Below are 21,116 nucleotides of genomic sequence, written 5' to 3'. Positions count from 1 at the left end.
ATATTCTTATTGTATTGGCATGGTTAAAATAGACAATAATATTTAATCTTTGAAATGCATTAAATTGAATTTTAAGGATGTAATTTATAATATTAAGCCCATGTTTTTTAGAGGATCTTTGAATAATAAGACAATCTATGAGCACAACAAAGATATGCCTCAACCAACATGAACCCCTCTATCTCAATAGATCGACATTAGGCTTAATAATCACATAGGTGGTTTTGATGTTAATACACACAATTATATGAATGAGGATAAAATGATAAAATCCTTTCAACCAAAGGAAAAGAAAGAAGATGAGATGATTAAAACTTGTTGGCATTTGGCATTAACAAGAAGATATTATAGGTTGCACCAAGACAAATATGATTGGTGACATGTTTTCATTAAAGGAAACTAAGAGGAACAACCAATGATGAAGAGCGCCGAGAGTAGATTATTGGTGACACTCAGTCATGATCGATGTATCAAGGAGAAGACATGAATAAGCATAAATCTAAAGGAGCAATCATAAAAGGATATTCTATGATATCTATACAGATTATATATGTCATAGAAACCCATAATGATGAGAGGTAAACATGAATCTACATGTCTAAACATGATTAGGTAAAATGTTCATAGGATTTCCTATGATAGAATGATAATCAAATGATCAGCATAATTGATGTAATCGAAGACAAAGGAGTGATGATGAGCTTTCTTGAATAGAGTATTCTAATTGTCATAATTAGAAGATAGAAGCATGACATGTAGGAAGATTCAAGAAGAAGAAAGTGAAAGTCAAACACATTTTGACTATTCTAGGGAATTGCACAAGAAGACTTGATGATGATCAAGATAGAAATCATAAACGTGTTAAGAATGTATGGATATGTGAAGTGAAAAAGGCATGAGAGTGAAAAGTTTGTAATTTATATGAATGATTGAGATTAAGTGGTTCAAAAAGAGTGAGTACATGTTAAAGAATAACAACAATGAGTATGAGAAACAGAGAGAAAAGAAACATAGTAGAGAGATCAAAAGGTGAATGATGAGGCCAATTATTGCCTCTATTTTATATTAATTTTAGTACTCTATTTTTAGTACTGCTAGGACATTTGTGAACTCATAACCAATTGAACTTATGATAAATTCCATATAGAACGGTTAAACCATGGGTAAATAGTTATGTCATATTTTGCCAATATTATACATATAATGCATTATTTCATATAACCATTAGAATGTGTATTCTAATATCTGGTTTTAGTTTGATTGTGCTTATTTTCATAAATATTTATGCATCATAGCTAACTTGTTAGGAAACAAAGAAGCTGGAAAGTGGTCAATAGCATTCAAGGAGTGTCAAGGTCCAGCTCTGGCGGAGGAATCATTATGGCACCAGAAGACACGACTACTACAAAGGAGGAGCCATTATTCCAAGAATGCAGGGATGAAGTATCGCTACATTCCCTCTGCATTTACTATTGTGTTGAATTGGTCGCCCAAACTCTATTGCTTATTCCACGGGCTGTTATATTTCCCTCTTCTTCTCTGGTGGATCTTCAGTCATTTTATTTTCTTTTTTATTTTAGAAAAAGTGTCGATCCTCTATTTATAGGAATTGGATCAATAGTTTAAAAAGGTTGGAAAAAGTTTATGGAAAAACATTGTTGTATCTTGTAGCGAGTTATCTACAGATTTATGTATTGTTCTTATGTAAGGAGTTTTTCAAATATAATGAAGTAATTATTGGTGTATATTATGTGTTATTAGATTAGTAGAAGCCAACCAAGGGGTTCCACTTGGGAGGTGGATTATATTAGAGTAGTGTAGATTTACTTCTAGCATTTCTAGTATTTCAGATAGAAGTTATAGTTTCTTCTTGCAGCATCGTACTTTGTGAATGTTCCTACAACATTCGTGAGAGCAGTTATAGTGGATGGTCTTGGTTGAAATATAGGTTAGCATAGAGTTGCATTTACAACATTCATTTTAGTAAGGAGTTAGGTGTGTTACTTTCCCGCATCACTAGTGTAGGTTCTTTATATGCATTTTACTTTCTTGCAGCATAAGCATAATGACTCTTCAAGGAACCTACTGCACATACCATGTCAACCATTTCAAGAATATGTCCCTGGTTTGATAAATTAAATGCACCTCATGGTGGGAGAAGTAATCCTTAGATTGAATAAACTATTCCTAAGTAAGGCTTTGGGCATGATTATCACACACCTATTGTGAAGCGGACCATTTTTTCCATTGTTGTCAAGGACAATGTCAAGCTAGGAACATCTTTTTTAGTCAATTTTTTTATATAGCTTATTTTCTTTAAAAGAGATTTGCAGTCCTAAAAATTGCTTCACAAGCATGTAGTATTCAATTGCATGCATGAAAGAGGAAGACGACAAGATGAATATGGTAGATTTCTTCCATGAGGGTCTGTTAATTTGAACAATGAAGTTGAAGAAGTTGAGTTGCATTTTGAGGACACCAGTCCTGATTTTCCTGCAACATCTTCCTCTAGAGCATAATCTTTGGATATAAGTGGTCTTTAGCCTTTTGCTAAAATCTTGGCCAGCTTTCTTAATAGTTTTGGTCCAAATACACTTGTTGTTAACAATCTCGTAGCTAATGATCTTTTTTAGCAACAACCCCATAATCAAATGCCTCTAGTAATGGCAAACCCTACTTTTCCATTTCCTCTCTTGAGCCTCATAAATAATGCTAATCTCAAAAAAATACCCACAGTTGCTCTTCCAAAGTTTTATGGCCTTCTAACTAAGGATCTTGATACTTTCTTGTTTGAGTTTGCTTTGACTATAACATTGATGGCCACAAGCTCAAGTTGTTTCCAACAACATTGAAAGAATTAGCCTTATGATGGTTCATGGGCTTAGGAGCCAATACAATAGGTACTTGAGATGAGATGCAGACTCTATTTTTGGAGAAATATAAAGATTGATGCAAGGGGAGTGATCCAAGGGGAGATGACACTTTTAGAATGTCACACTAATACATTTGGCATCGATTTGCGACGGCTAAGTGTCACAATTGCGACGACAATGTGTCGCCACTGCAACAGTAGTAGACGTCATTGTTTTTTAGTCACAAATTACGACGTCTATCCTTAGACGTTGCAATTTTGATGCCTATCCGTCGCAATTTCACCATTCTAACCCGACACGGCTCCCGTCACAATGCATGCGGATCGCGTCGCAATTCTGATGTCTTCCCTACGCATTGCGATGGGGTGGCATCAGCATCTGCCCACAGGTTCGCTAAGGCGAGAGCCTTTCCAATTCTTCCATGGGTGTCGCACTTGCAACGGCCTTGGAAAACTGTGACGGGGACGCGACGGTGCTAGCGGCGTGGTAGCATTGGTGTCGACATCGTCGGCCGTCGCAATTTTTCCAAATGTGTCGCAATTGTGACGCAAAGCCAGGAATTGTGATGGTGTCGCTATGCATGCGACACACATTTCGTCGCAATGCATGGGCAGACGTCACAATTGTGACGTCCGCAATTAGCAATATGGCGGGGCCGCTGTGGCGGCGATGCCAACTGTTGTCATCGCCACAATAGCCTCACCACAAGCATGATGCATCATGGGGCATATGAATTCATATGCCCCCAGGTGACAGAAAACATGCATTCTTTCCAAACGACAGCAATCTCTTTTAGTGTTGCAGGTGTAAACAAGATATCCCAATAGGTAGAAAATTTGTCAAATGTCAATTTCATTTCAGAAAGTCTAGAAAAGAACACAAGTTCTGGCCAGTCATGCAATAAATCCAGATCATCAGTAGATCATGGTGCATCATGCTTGCGACGAGGCCGCTCACGTTGCCGCCACAGCAGCCCTGTCGCAAGCATGATGCATCATGATCTGCTGATGATCTGGATTTACTGCATGACTAGCCAGAACTTGTGTTCTTTTCTAGACTTTCTGAAATGAAATTGACATTTGACAAATTTTCTACCTGTTGGGATATCTTGTTTACACCTGCAACACTAAAAGAGATTGTTGTCGTTTGGAAAGAATGCATGTTTTCTGTCACCTGGGGGCATATGAATCTTGTAAGTGGTTTTCCTTTGGATGTCCAATGTTCAATGACACCCTCTTCTTTAGTTTAGAGCCATTATACTAAGATTCAGACCCACCTGTTGTTTGAATGCTAGTTTTCTTATCTCGTATATAGAATGGCATGTAAGCTTTCTAGGAAAGCACACTTTTCTCACTGACTAAATAGACCTAGAGTACAAAATGTCATAAGAATAACTTCAATCAGTCTAAGCAACTTCAGTATAACTAGTGTTACCATATAAAGAAAAGTTTCTACATAAAATTGTAGTTCTTTTGTGTATCCTATTATACACAAATTATAATGAGATTGCTCCACAAAATTAAACATGTCTTCACAACTGTAGCAAATGTATACCCGATTATCATCTAAAGCATGCCAGATGCCTATGTATGAACGAATAAAGTAGAAATAATGACCAGAATGTGTGCTCCAGCCATCATGAACAAGAACACCATAAAGAGTGTTCTTAAAATTGCCCTCCTATGATTGATCAATAGACAGAGAAACTAGAATATCATTCAAATGTGCAATATTTATTAAAAAACCAGTAGATATTGCAAAAACTATATTATTAGATTCCACTGAAAATGTGATCCACTGGCAAATAATATTGTAAGGGCTACTTACATGTGAACTGCTAACAAATGGTTTGAGATCCAACGTACAACCAAAGTCTACTTTTTTGTCAATTTTTCCTCCAGATCCAACTACACTAAAGCGCTTGAGATGAATTGCAAGAACATGTGGTGCTTGATCAATTTTGAGTTGTTCTAGAGCCTTCACTTTTACTTTGCATTGTTCACATTGATCTCTTTTCACACCCCCATCTAACTGCTCCACTGCCGTGTAATGGGATAATGCTTTCAACAAGGAATCTGTTCGAATGATCTCTAGGCTCAAATCTAAGAAAGGATCAAATTTATTTGAGCAATAAGAACATTGTGTGCACTTCACCTACAAGCCAGATTAAAGCAATTGTTAATGAATAAAATACTTTTCTAAGACTATAACCTAGAGTTCCGAGCATAAAAATAATTTTGAAAGGTTTAAGTGACTCAAAAAAGTAGAAATAATGACTAGAATGCGTGCTCCCACCATCATGAACAAGAACACCATAATCAATCATTTTTTAACATCTTTTTACCCATTGTGTACCCATTGCACATCAATGTAGTATTGCTAGTTTTTTATTCATGTTATGCATGGAAAAAGCATACAGTAAGGGTCACATCAAAGTTTTCATTGGTAAGGAGAAACCCAACAAATTACCCACCATATTACATGGGCCTAAGGAAAGCTTTATGCTTGACCAAAGGCAAGGCACCTGCAGCTAAAAGTCAGGATGATCGAACTGGAGTGAACAATGACTTTACAGAAAACACTTTGAAAAATTGTTAAGAAAATCTATCAACCTGCAATAAGATTGTATTAAAACTAGAATTATACAGATCCATATTATTAAAACTTAAAATACCTGTCAGTATTAGGTGTTCAAAAAAGCACACGCCGGACACCTCTTGGAATGTTCAGGGCCTCCATAACCTTTGCTACAATAAGAAAGAAATCCAAATAATATTAAATCTTTTCTGAAACTCCAATTCACAAGGATGTATAGTTATGTTCTAATAATCAAATACTAACAGTAAAAACACAAAGCTGAAATGGATATGTCACTAGTTTTTCTCCATTCATTCATAAAACAAGCTTGATACTAAAATGTAAGTGTTTTCTCTTTAAATTATATCATGCTGATCACAAATTAGTTATCCAAAAGGGTGCAATAATGACAGAGGAGCCAAATACTAAAAGATGCAATGAAGAGTTGCAATTCTTCAAATGATATTAAAAAGGCATCAATAACCAGTCCAAGGACATTATTCAGATAGAAGATTACTTTATATTCTATACAGATATAAGTGGTAGTAATCCACTAGACATCAGAAAGCCAGATCCCATGAGTACAATGATTAAGATCAGGAATAGTGACATTTATATCACATAAGTAATAAGAGTTACATCAGAAATTGCAACAGTACAGATCACCCATCATTGGGTCATCACCATTACAAAGATATTATATCAGACAGAGATCAAATAAATATCCAACGTCTTTATAAACCAAACAGAATCAATCATATCACATTTCAATGACGCAGATATCAGATACAATGAATAACCTCAGACCAGTATGGTACATATCACTTTTACATTATGATAAATCTGTAACAGTGATTACTTGGTCTTGCAAATTGCTCTACAGAAATTCTAATGATACTTATTGCAGATCAGTAATCAACATTAGATCGTCAGGATCTATGACATTAGGTCATTTAGTTGACTATCACTATACTTCCAACTTCAATATATATAATCCTTGTTTAGTCTTTGATATTGATTGGATTGGGAATTTTCACAAAGTCATTTCCATCATTATTGGAAGTGTTTTTGGTTATCAAAGTTTGATTGAAGATATCAGAACTACTTAAAAAGGCATTTTCATATTGTTCATCTATATTCTTTACCAAAGATCAATTGCATCTCTCTAGCAGTGAATTAAAGAATATAGCAGAAGCATGGGTGATATTACTTGTACATAACATCAAGATACATGCACAATTGCATTGATATATATATCCCGAAAAAATATTGTTATTAATACCTAACGTTTATTTGTGGCAAAATAAAGAATTGAGTATAAATAATAATAGAAAGAAGTTTATTGTGATTTAAAATATAAGGATTTAGTCGCAGACCCTTAGGAGTCATATAAGGGAACATCAAACATTAGCTCTAACCTCAAATAAGGGATTATTAACAAGCTGAAAGTTATCCTTGTTTCTGAAGTCAAATCTCTCTTCTTCCAAACTTTCCTTGTCTAATTTCTCTGGACAACGTTTCAGGTCATAGGTCTCAGCTAGGTTGTCCACTTTATCATTTCTTCCTTTGTCTTTTGGTTCCTTGAAGTGTTTTGTTCGTACACCTTGATTTTCTATTTTTTATGTTTTCATGAACATCTATCAACTTATCATTTTTTCGCTTATATCAATCCAAGGTCCTACGATATATAGCTGTTGATCTATTCTTGCTTACTATCTTGTTACCTCATCCTTAAAGGACTTCAATGCTATATGTTGAGATTTTTGACAAGGTATATGTGAGTGAAGTTATTGAAGCAATATTTGAATTACAATACTTAGTCTGAACAATCTCTCCTATTTAATTTGCTGCAACTTCTCTCTTTCTTGTGAAGCTATTGTCTTGGCATGCCTAGATATCATAGAGCTCTTTCAACATCTTTAGCACGATCCCTTAATTTCCCTAGTTCTTCGCTTGTCATAGTTTCATCAAAATATTTTCTCACCTACTTTTTCCTATCCTTCACTATCACATCTCTTTGTCTATCTTCCTCGAGGTGATTAGATTTCACACACAATGTATTTTTTGATTGACTAACATTAGAAATATTACTCTTCTCATGCAAAAACATTGACATGCTAGTCAATTTCATGTACTTTTTAAAAGGTGGAGGATAATTTTGATCAACATCCTTATCTCCAAGCAGCTTCGCATAATCTGAATGATGATCCCTAGATTCAATCCCTACTATGTCATCCTCAATCTATGGCGTTGAGATGCAGTAAGAACAATCTCATAATCATCATCAATCCATGTACTCATTTCATTTGTGACAGAAGGAGGACTCAAAAAATTAACTGCTTCTATTCCTTCCAAGTGTCAAAAACTATTTTCTCTCCTTGTATCTTGTTACCACTATCTTTGAGAGCGAAAGGTTCCTAAGAAAAGAGGAACATGGTGAATCAATGGAAGATGTTTTGATCAAAAAGTATGATGCTTTGAAGCAAATAGCTAATGAGAATGAGGTTGAGGAAAAAAACCTAGAAAAGGATGATATGAAGACAAGTTGTCCATTTGAAGGACAAATAACAAATGAGCAGCAATCAAGTGTTGAAGAGCAAGGAGAACCTAACACCAAAAAGGTTCAAAAGGTTGTAGCAGAGGTAAAGAGAAAGGATGCTGATGAAGATAGAAAAATATCAGGTCTTGAAGGGCTTGAGGGAAAGGAGATGATTGGAACAAAGATGAAAAGTACAAATGCTGATGTAAATAGAAAAGAAACAAGGCTTGGAGAAGCAGATATGATATTGATTGGTTCTATATGGTGTCCATTGAAAGTTGGACAAAGAAAATTCACAAAGACAATGATGACTGAATCGGATAGAACAACCACCAACTAGGAGTTGGTATACCAAGGCAAATGGCAAGGGTGTGAAGACATGTTGCAGACAACAGTAGAGGTCTCAAGGTGCAAAGAGAAGGATGAGAAGACAATGGAGATGAAGAGCCAAGGGAAGGCTAAACAAGGTGATTATATTCCAAGCATGGAGAAGTATGAAAATATGAGTTATTTTTGGTTAGTTATTCTAATTTTGTTGCAGGCATATGAGAATATGATGGAGATTCCTAGTGTGGGGAAGATAGCAATAATTGGGAAGAGTTATGTTCTAAAAGGAGCTTGTTATTGCTTCTTGTTTCTACCCATTGTTAGTATCTTATTGAGCTTCACTTTGTTTCAAGAATAGTTTAATATTCTCTACTAAACAGGGCCAACCACGTGAAGGTGGAAGCTCATTTGGGCCCACCCCCCTCCCCCTAACATCACTCTACATTCCCCATTAACATCTAACATTCATTCATTCTTTCAACCATTAATAAAATGTAACATTCAATCAATATCACATGATAACATTCAATCAATATGACATGATAACATTCATTAACACATTAGATTCATTAACATGCAACATTCATCAATATTTTGCATTAACACATAATTCATGAACATTCATTAGCACATAATTAAATTCATTGAGACATAAAATTCAGTCATTATCAATTAAGGTATGTAGATGACAATCATTTCTTTTTTTTCTTTCTATTTCTTTTTTCTATGTAAGCTCTAAGAGGAGCATCAGTGTCATCATCAATTCCCCCCTCATCAGTTGTTCTGTTCTCTGTTCTTGATGATCTCAAATTCCTATGCTGTTGCAAAGGGGGGTCCTCTGCAATAACAAATAAAAGAGTTAAATTAAAAATAATTTATTATAATTGTTACAAGTACTTAATTATTTTAAATAACATAACTGTGGCGCTCTTTACCTAATCTGACCACATCATTTTTTCTGGACTCAATGTCAACACGATCATGAACATCGACCCCTCAATTCTCTACAGCTGCTATACAAAATGTTACTTTAATCCAAACACCAATTGCAATTACATATAAAAAAATTAATAGCAAATGTATACCTCCACCACTGGGATGCACATCATGCGAACCTTCGGCATACACAGATTGTGTAGAAGGATTGTCAGGCTGCATTCCAACATCCTACGCATTGTTATCATTGCTTGCTTAAAACATATATACTCACTTTATATTGGAACTTAACATCAAATAGACTAATTGGTAAAGTATTAAATTTGAAATAAATTTCATTTAGCTTATTTACCTGTGGCTCAGATGCATCATTATTAGAACCTTCCACACTGATTTCAGCTTGTAGCCGTTCAGCCATGGCTCTATAGCCTTGTTGGAAGCCAATTCTCTTATCCTCTTCTGTGAGGCATCTCTTGAACTCTGAGCCCTGCATTTTTGCGTGGTATGGTGAATTTTACTTGCATTGTTTCATCAACCAATGGAGGGTAGTTAAAATATCAACAACAAATCATCTATATCCATCACAACATAATAGGAGAAAAATCGAGCAGTTTTGATGGAGCAATCTACTATATAAATGTTGCGTGTTTGTATGCTTTGCTTGTACCAACATATTTTCTCCAAATTCTTAAGTTGGGTATGAGTTAGTTCAGCTCTTTGGAAATAAAAATGGCTGCAAGTGTTGCTGCATTCCCTTATTCATCACTGCCTTTATTCTCAACTATTGGAGGAAAATTCAGTCTCAACCATGGCCTCCATTTGTGAGATTTCTTCATATGAGGATTTTGTGAACGAAGAGAAAAGTAAAATATTACTGATTGGAGCCACTAGTTATATTGGTCGCTTTGTTGCTCTTGCAGCTGTAAATGCAAGCCATTCTACCTATGCTCTCATTAGACCCATCACTGCCCATGATTCTACCAAAGAAAAGTGCCTCCATGAATTGAAATATTCTGGTGTTAACATTGTCTATGTATGTCACTAGCTCTGTTCATAACTAGGATTTTGTGGTAGATATGTATGGCACAGTTGTAAAGTGTGTGTACTTGTTTAAAATATTGATTTTACAGACTATAGATTGTTTTGATTGGTCATATAGGTTTAGAATATATGATTAAGCTTTGCTTGTTTTTTCATGGTAACTACTATTGCAACTGTTTGCTAAATTGTTAGATAGCGGTCATCTCACAAATAATCATGTTTGATTGTCTTGTTGTGAAGTTGGGTATTTAGAAATTATGTTAAGAAGGGGTGTTCGGTCAGTGATCTCCTTATCAATGAGTCTAATTTGGTTGGGATCATGAGCTATATTATAGTTGTAAAAATTTGTGTTGTAATGGGTTTTATTAATGTCTACATGTTCTGTAATGGGTCTTATTAATGTGCATGTATATTATAATGGGTGTTCTGCAGGGAGATTTAAGTGATCATAATTCAATGGTAAAGGCCATGCAAGGCATTAATATTGTTATTTCAATTGTGGGCGGTGGTCAACTTATAGATCAGCTTAAGATTGTAGATGCCATTAAAGAAATTGGCACTATTAAGGTCAGAACATAGGACCCTAACATTATTACCATGAATGCTTGTTAACTGTAATAGACTTAAGAATTGTTGAACTTTGATGCAGAGGTTTCTTCCTTCAGAATTTGGGCATGATATAGACAAAGCCAATCCAGTAGAACCAGGGCTAAGCTTTTACAAAGAAAAGAGAGTTGTTAGGAGGGAAATTGAGGCATCCAACATTCCATACACTTACATCTGCTGCAATTCTATTGCTGGGTGGCCTTACTTTTATCATACCCATCCCTCTGAGCTTGCTCCTCCCCAAGATCAGTTTGAAATCTATGGAGATTGAAATATCAAGGGTGAGATTTTAAATAATGTCATATTAGTAAATGAAGGAATCTTCACTAATCTAGATTGCAGAGTCTGACTTCAATTGTTGAATTGTTTATATTGAATATGAAAATCCACTACTGTTATTATATTCTATTGACCTATTTATAATTGATGAGCTAAATAAGGGAGTCCTAGCATTTCCCATCACATTATATAAAAAATTTGATAAAAATTTTCATTTACTAATACTTACAACTCTTGCTTGAAGTTTTGAAAAACCACCAGAGCCGAGCTTGTGTGTCCCGTGCTTTTCTAGTCTTGCCTTTGTTGCCTTTGATGTGTCAGGAAATCTATGAAAAGTTTGAAATATGTTAGATAGTATAAATATAGAGGTTAATTAGTACATAATTATATTCTCAACTGTATCACATACCTTGTTGTACTCTCCACTGGTGTAATATTATTTTTCTTGTCAGCTTTATACTTTCCATCCAAAATCAGAGCCTGCCACTTAGCCTCAGGAACATAGGGCGGACGCTCGTACCTGGGGTTATCTCGTAAATTTTTTCTATACTAGTCCCTAATATACTTCAAACATAAACCAACTTTTTCAAGGAGCTTGTTTCTCTTGAATGCACGAGGTCCAAAGAGTTGGGTCATGCTCTCTATAAGATCATCCTTCAATGGTTTGCATTGGTTATTCCACCTTTTAAGTAAAAAAAACATGTTAGACTCATAAATGAAGTGAAGCTACCTTTAATATAGTTCAAGAAATGGATGAAAAGGAAAACTATTATAGCAATGATATGAAATCAAAATAGTGGTTTGGGGTTTTAGTTAGGATATGATGTTCCACCAAGTACGCATGGTGGGCCCGAATATTCGCAAACACTCATCACCAAGTTTTCTCCAAAAAAGATCATTCCCTACAAAACAATCATGGGATCATTAGTCGATGAAGAGTGATCAAAAACTAAATTACTATTATATCACTATAGAATAATAATAACTTTAAAGTACCTGAAACTTTGGCTACTTTTAATGGAATGCCTTCATCGTCACTGACGATCAATGTGACATCCTTCACCGTTCCCATACTAGGAACATAGGAACATCCAGGAAATGATGCTGCAGCTCCTATTGCAAAAAGTTTCATAATTTTCATAAGTCTTTGTCACGAAGTATAAAAGAACAAATGATAATTGATGTTAAAAAGTTGTAAAAAAAAAACTATTTGTTGCTGTCATAAGAGAGAAAAAGAGGGATTTGTGTACCAGTAGATGGTGCAATAGTCGATGCCTGTAAGCTACGTGTTGTTGACTCAACAATCGGAAAGAGATTTGTGGTTGTTCTGGATGGAGGCGGCGTCATCATAGGATTCAATTGATGTGAAGCTGAAGAATAAAATTGTTAGAGCATGCATAAATATAGAACGTGTGGACTAGCATGGACAAGATTGTTAGAGCATTAAAAAAAGGATTGTTCGAGCATGTATTGTCAATGATTATGATCATTCCTATATATATTCAGTGGAAAAAAAAAGTGGGGAATGGAACATGCGATCTACCTGAACCACCTGCAGCACCCTCATCATGGGAACGAGGCTCGAAATCACGCAAAAAATTATGTAAAGACAACGCATCCATATTTTAATTAATGCCATAAAAGAGCATAACATAAAAACCATTATTGAACTCTTGTTATAATTAAAAATTTCATTAATACTTAATTTTAAGGTTTCAGAGGTGTGCATCAATTCAGCTCCCCTTTCTCTTATTTCCTGAGTAGTAGGCTTTATGGTTGCCAAACGTAAAATTTCTCTGCCAATTTTCTTTAGCAACTTTTTAGTTGAATCGATCGGGTCATCGGTGTCTGCTAAATCAATATAAAAAGGGTCCTCCTCAGGGGGGGGCTGCTGATCAGGGATTGCAGGTTCCTTTCCCTCCCTCCGACCACTGGCCCTGTGTGACAACAATAGTATTAGTATTATCAAAATTACTCCAAAACAATGAAGAAAACAACATTAAAAAAATAACATTTTGCTTCTATCTAGTTTGCATAATTACAATGAGTTTTACCTGCTCGTGTGTAGATGGGTCGGGAACATCGCCAGCATCCCCTCTGGGCGGTTGCTCCATATTGTACCCCTGTGTCAAAGATCAAGTATAAAAATGTTAGCCAAAAATTTATTGACTAAATGGTATGTTGGAGTCATTGATTAGAAGTTGGTTTAATAGTATGTACCATCCCCATGATAGTAGCCTCGTTTGTATCTATGCGGTTCAAATTGTAATCAATAAGAAGCTCTTCCCCTGCATGTATTGATTTTATAGCACAGATGAATACACGATTTCCCTCGCGTGCCTCAAATATGCAATTGGGTTGCTTTATAGTTGACCCAGGTCATGTACTATTTATAAAACCCGCAATATTCCCTGTTGCTTTTGGCCTTCCATCAATGTATATAGCCACACTTTTACTTTGATTATTGTCTTGCTGTTGTATATAATTTTTTGAGAGGGCATACCTACGCATACTTTTTTTATATTTAACAATATGCATCCAACTTTTGTAATCCTAACATGGTCCAACATACTCCATCAATTCAGAAACTTTGTTGTAAGACACCTTTATGCCATCCATAGAAAATAGGCCCAAACCATGTAGTGATGATGGTTTTATGCGATATATCCTCTCGTTAACACAAAAATCAGTGTTTATTGGAGGAAGTTCCTTGGGTACCCAATGTTTCTGTAGATGTTGGTACCTCAAGGGCACCTCGATGTCGCCTTCCGTCTCATCATCATAAGAACATGACCCCCCTTGAGCAAGGAAAAATTTCATGCGTTTATTGAATTTCCTTCTAGTCCTTTGACCTCTAGTTAATCTCCTTGTTCTAGATAAACTGCATGTCTCACTTTCCTCTTCTATTCCTATATTTCCCTCACTCGAGGAAGACACTTCTGACAAATACCTATTCGCTGGTACTTGAAAATGGGAGAGATCTTAGAAGACATCAATCTTACTATTGATAAGTGTATTAAATAGACTGTCTATAAGGAGTATTGACTTATACCTGTCGATCCATGAGACTGTGCGGGATGCTCCTGAAAGGGGTTTAGTTTCCTGCAAATGTAATTCAATTATCGTGAGCATAATCACATCATAATCATAATCACATCCATCATTAGCATCACATAAAAATTAAAAACATTAAAAGGTACACAATAAAACACTTAAATTAGGCTCACATTATAAGCCTACTAGGGAAGTAGGCCTATTGAAGGGCTAAAACTGGGTTTTTGTATCAGCTGATGAGTTGAGGGCTTAGTCACCTTGGGGACATGCTATTTGAATTTGTTTGATGTGTGTGGAGGTGGAGGAAACACCTAGTTAAGGTGAAGTCAAGTTTGGCACCTATTGAGGCATTGTGAGCATTTGATAGTTTGTTGATTAGATTGCTTGGATGAATCTATTGGATGGATTGAGGGACATTCATGGGATTATTCCAAAGATGTAGAACCTAAGGTGGCATAAGTATTTGGTGTGCACTTTGATAGGTTATGGAGTTGGCTTGGATCAAGGAGAGGGATCTTATGAAGATGCTTGGTTGGTGTTGTAAGAACACTATGGAAGTCCCTCTTGTTATGAATGATTGCAAGACCACCTAGGGTCTCTGCATCACCTACGGAGGCAAAATTATTAACCAACAAATTGGGTAAGCACTTATATTATGTTTTCCCTATGAATTTTATTCTAGGTACAACTCCCTTTTATAGATATTTAATGAATTCCCTTTTCTAAACTAAACACTTACAAATGCTTTTGACTTGAAAGAAAATAAGGCTCAATAAATTCACGCATCAATATGTGTTTTAAATAGTTTTATTTAATTAATTTAGATTAATAGTTAATTTAGATTAGCAGTATTCTATTTGTAGTTGAAACTTGTAGCTTTTAAATAGATAATGAATAAACTATGTAACCATATATATAAGACAAATATATTTCTATCAAGAAATGAATATTAAATAGATTAAGAATTGATGGCATACCTCTAAATTCCATCATCATCATCCTCGTCATCGTCATCATCATCATCATCATCATCATCATCATCCTCGTCATCATCATCATCGTCGTCATCATCATCATCCTCACCGTCGTTGTCATCATCAACATCATCATCAACATCAACATCATCTTCATCATCATCATCAGTAGCAACATCATCGTCATCATCTTCTTCTTCTTCTTCATGAAAATTTGTGTCAGGAACATCATCCAATAACTGTCGATCGTGATCACCATCTACATCATCTTCTACTTCTTCGAAATCTTCTTCTTCCATCGCATTATACTTTATTGACCTTCCTCTTGGTTCATGTCTAACAACAAATGACCAACCCGATTTATGTGGAACCTCTGAGTAAAATACCTGCTCACATTAGCTTGGAAGAACATAAGGCTCATCCCCAACTGGCTCAAATGACCTTGTATTAACCATTGTAAATCCATTATCATGTTCAATAACAGTTCTATCAGGATCATTTGGATTAAGTCGTAGCCTGTACCATTTGACAATGAAGAGTACTAATTTGAAGGAACTAAAGTCACACTCAAGTATCTCATCCAAAATGCCATAGTATCGATTTTCAGACTCTTGAAGATGTAACTTGTTTCTAGATGAAATATTAGTCACTTGAAAGACTGCAGTTATTCCTAAATCACAAGTTTTTTTCGTGTCATCCAACACTTTGACGTGAAATTTCTGACCATTACAGAACATAGCCTTGTGGTGTTTAACCTGCAATAATATGTGAAACATATCAAAATTATTGTATAGTGAGTTGATAAACATACGGGTGATTAATAAATTTGTACGTACCTGGAAATCTCTTGAACCACGTGCTAAATCTATTTCCCTTTGCGTAACATTGGAATCTCCATTATGATGAGCTTCTTTAACCAATGAAGATACACCTTCCCATGTTAATGTGCGACCAGAATGTTGATATCGTTCAATCCATACCATCATCCAATCAAGATTGTTTGCAATATACAAATGTAGTACATCCCACTCTCAAGCACCTGTACCAAAAAAAAATAGACAACTTACAACCGATTTATTTTGAAGATTAAGAAATAATTTATTACAATAACATCTTATAATTTATTACCTCTCGCTTTCTTCAATGTACCTTTCCCCATCAAGTACTCCCCTTCTAATTTTTTAAAGGCTCGAGATCCCAAATGTGATCTACATGGATATTTGATGCAAACTTAGGAAGATATTCAGTAATGTACACCATAGTCTGGTATACCATATATCCCTCTACCATAGAACCCTCAGGATGTGCTCTTTGTCGAACCAAAGCCTTCAAAGATTTCAAATGCCTCTCAACCATCCACATTGACCTAGTGTGTACAGGTCCACACAATTCAATCTCCTCAACTAGGTGTATGAGGTAGTGTTCCTGTGCATTGAAAAAAGTTGGAGGTAGACACTTTTGCATTTCACATAGTAAATGAGGAATTCTTCTCTTCCAATAGTTTATATCTTCTTTATGGATTTCTTTAGATGACAACCACCTACATTAAGAGATTCAAGTCACAAAAAATATATAGATATGAGGCCTTACAAAATAATATACAATAGATTACATAGCAAGAAAAACAAATCGCGAATATAATAAATATATACAACAAATTGAATAGATATTACTGCTTACCTCATATATTTTCCAAGATTGTATATCACTTGTTTGATGTTATTGTTGAAGTTCTCTGGGAGAGATAGAGGAAGCACGTACTGCAGTAATTATAAACCAATCATTTCATTGTTTTCTAACATAACATAACGAACAATACACATAGTTTATGAATATATTGTAAATACAGAAGAACATAAGTTACCTTGATGGAAGTATGCCAATCATACGTTTTGAGCCCTGGCCCAAATTCACTTTTTTTTGATATGAGATTGTTTATGTTCGCAGCAAATCCTGTGGGAAATCGAATTTTTCGTATGACTTCTTTTATGGCATCACTTTGCTGCTTCGTTAATAACCATGGAAGGGCACTTATATTAATCTGATCTCTGTTGCTATTTGAGTGAATGAAATTTTTCAATGCATGATTGGATTCATGTATGTCATTACAAATTTTGACAATTTTTTCTTTGTCACGTCTTCCATCCAATATTTTCCACAATGTCTCTGTTATATTCTTTCCAATATGCATAGTATCAAACAAATGCACAATTTGTAAGTGCTCGTAGTAGGGCAACCTACTAAATTTTTTGGGATAGCTTTTTAGTCCCTTTGGAAGGTTGTCAGTATTGCTTTGACGACCTTCACGATCATCAATTACACAATTAGTCAACAAAAATCACAATAGAAATATACAAATTACAAACATAAACCATTAGGTGGAACGACATTACCTCGATGATTAATTCTATTATATTCCAACTTCCATAGGCAAGGTGTCATTCTTTGTGGCTTTGATGTAGTCTCTTCTTTCCCATTGAAAAGAGGTTTTTCCGTACTTCGATACTTATGATTCCTATGGAGGAAGTGTCTACACTCATCAAACACCTGCTTTCCTAAACTTTTTGAATGATGAGATTTCATCTTTGGACCACAAACTGGACATGCAAATTTTCCCTTTGTTTGAAGACCTACAAGATAATGATGTAATTGGATTATTAAATATGTTGATTTTTATAATTAGAATTATTGTGCGCAACTTGAATTCACTATAACATACCACAAAAATGTGTTAGCCCTGGGGCATCATGTATTGTCCATGCAAGTATTATATGGAATTGAAATTGTCTTTGTCATATTGTTCTAGACACGTCATACATAGTGACACCGTTCCATAACTCCACCAACTCATCGATAAGAGGCTCAATATATACATTCATATCTTTTACTTGATATTTACCTACTTGAATGAACAGTAACATTACATAATTATTGTGACTTTTTTACTGCAAGATTTGTAAGTACATGTAAATTAATAACTATCAAATGATAAGATACCTGAAACAATCATTGCCAACATAATGTGCTCCCTCTTTATTGACATCCATGGAGGAATGTTATTGTTAATAACAAAAATAGGCCACACCGAGTAAACAGATCTCATCTCTCCAAATGGATTGACATTGTTCGCTGCCAATGAAAGCCTGAGATTACGAGGTTCTTCTTTGAAGTGTTGCCACTTTTCCTCTATGTGCATAAATGTCGAACCATCCGCAGGGATTCGAATAATGTCATCTCGACTTCTATTGCATGCATGATAATCCATAAATTGAGCCAAGCTACTGCACCCGAATAATTGTCGCATCCCTGGAATAATGGGGATGTAACGAAGAACATTTTGAGGCACCTTTTTTGTTAGTTGATCTGTTCGATATCTACTCGTATGACATACAAGGCATTGTGTTGCAAATTCATGTTCTTTATAATATATAATATGATCATTGGGACAAGCATGTATTGCTTCATACTCCATTCCAATATCTTTCATAACAACAGTTAATTCTCGATATGAGCGAGGTAGAATATTTGATGATGGTAACAGAAACTCGCCTATCAATCTACAACAAAAAATATAAGTTGTTAATATAAACAATATTAGTGGTACATTATTCACCCTTTGTTAACTATAAAGACATATATGACATACCTTAACATACGTGACATTTTTATGTTGGATAAACCATTCATAACCTTCAAGTTCAACAACAACAATACAACAAAGAGAAGAGTTTTTTGGGATTCTTTGTATAGGGGCTCGCATACCTTCTGAAGTAGAGGTACAACGAGGCTATCATCATCATCATGATCAGATACACTTGGACTAGATGTGTCATGGATCAATGTATTTATACCATCCTCTTCAATTGTGTTTTCTGGTGCATGATCGTCATCTTCCATGGGATCATTATCTTCACCTTGGATATTTGCACCTCCATGTTCCTCCACTTCGAAAACCATATTCTTTGAATTGTTGTGGTTCATATCATGTACTTCCCTGGGAAGATCAACCTATATAAAATTGTTTAACATAAATAAACCATGATCATCAACTCATCATCAAGTGATTTCATATGTATATAAATTGTTAAAATGATATAATGAATGACTTACCAGTGGATGATAGTCATGCCCCCCTTCAATGTGACCATTCTCCCTACAATGTCTCTTAACTGTTTTGATTAGCAGTCTTCTACGATTTAAGCCCTTACAAATATTGCAAGGACAATAAAATTTTCCATCACCTTTTCTTTTCAAGTTAGACCACAATCTAGCGATTGTCTCCTTGTTTTGTTCTTCACTTATATTATCTGACATGATCGTTCTTTGCAGGAAGCAAAAATCAGGCTATGAAAACTTCAGTCTACAACTTTCACAAACTAAGCAAAACTGTTGAAAGTACACAAATCTTCTTAGACCTAGCTAAATACTTTAATATTTTAAAAATACTTTCTTTGGCTTTATTCCTAAGATTATTTGTAAAACTTTGACCAACTGCCTGAAGGTCTTATTTCAAGAGACCTTACAACATTAAGCCACTAAAAGCAATTTCAAAACATATAAGCTAAAAGTCTAGTTAAAATATACATTAGAATTTTTTTTTTAAAAATTCATACACGAGAGCGCGGCTATAACTCGTGCAACGGCCTTCTTGCTTAGCTGTAGAAGCTCTCCAGCAATCAAATTATACAAACTACAAGGCCTAACAAAAATTTCAAAACATATAAGCTACAAGTCTAGTTAAAATATACATTAGATTAGATTCAACAATAGCAAGCAATGTTATTCAGAATTAGATTCAACAAACCTTAGCAGTGTAAATAGCCATCTCCTCTAAACTGGACTCCAGACACGAGGGGGTATTCACATACTCTTCCCCTAAAGGTATCCTGAAGAACAAAAGCCACTATTCTTGAGTTTTTGAATTGCACCTCGAGATGAATGAAGCTTAAAAGGAATGAAAATTGTTTTCATACATTTAAATCAGGACGTAATATTTATTCATAAGTATATACCTTGCAAGCACTTAAAATTGTTGTTATATGTGTTGCGGGAAAAGAAGAAGTTTATACTTATGTGTATAGACGCACTTCTTGTATGTGATCCAAAGCTTGAATGTTATCAAGTGTGTCCAATGACGGGGAGAGACCTCCATGCAAGCAGAAGATCTGCAATGAAACAAAAGAAAAGAAAATTTTCTTATAGTAAGAACAAGTTTGTTGTGTTGCATAGGGTACCAACAAAATAGTGTATAATATATTTTTCTTTACCTGGCTTTCAATTCAGCATGAGAGCCTTTAATAGAAAAGTCAAGTTGATAACATATTTAACAAGAGCTGCAGGGCAGCATACTTCCTGCGTAAGTCCAAGAAAATGTGTGAGGATTGACATAGATTTGCGTAAGTCCAAGAAGATGTGTGAGCACTGACATAGATTTTATGAACATTTTCTATGTAATGAAGATTTTACTACAAATGGAATGAACCTAGGGGTCAGTTGGTAAACTGATTATTTGTATCAAATGGTGTAAAATTGAAACTAACACCATTTCAACTGGCCACACCACTCATGGACTGTTCCTCCATATGTTATAATACTTGCATCATATATCACAAATATGAAATAGAATATGTAGCACACAGAAATAAATCATTAAAAGATAGTGTATAAATGTAATTAAATATATGGAACTGGTTATAAGAATCTGTACAAACCAATCAGAATGGGTTGAAATCAATGCATCTTACTTCAGCATTTCATGTAACACAGCCAAATCCAAAAGAAATCTCATAGACAAACTACCTGAGATTTATAACCTTTATCTTACAATATCCAATGGCTCCTTATAGGCGTTAATACAAAGAAGCCAACTGTCAAAAACTGTGGCAGTGATAAACATTTTGAAAAATAAAA

The 21,116-nt window shown here is 35.0% G+C and overlaps 1 pseudogene; it reads left to right on the top strand.

Moving 5' to 3' along the window:
• Positions 1-10,060: 10,060 nt before the first annotated feature.
• Positions 10,061-11,248, top strand: LOC149548413 (leucoanthocyanidin reductase pseudogene; annotated as a pseudogene).
• The last annotated feature ends 9,868 nt before the right edge of the window (positions 11,249-21,116 follow it).

Source organism: Cupressus sempervirens, chromosome 7 (assembly GCF_028749045.1).
Source record: "Cupressus sempervirens isolate cs-2001-9-10 chromosome 7, ASM2874904v1, whole genome shotgun sequence".
In the NCBI taxonomy this organism is placed as follows: domain Eukaryota; kingdom Viridiplantae; phylum Streptophyta; class Pinopsida; order Cupressales; family Cupressaceae; genus Cupressus; species Cupressus sempervirens.
Note: the sequence above shows the minus strand (reverse complement) of the source record. Positions and strands in the feature narration are given on the sequence as shown.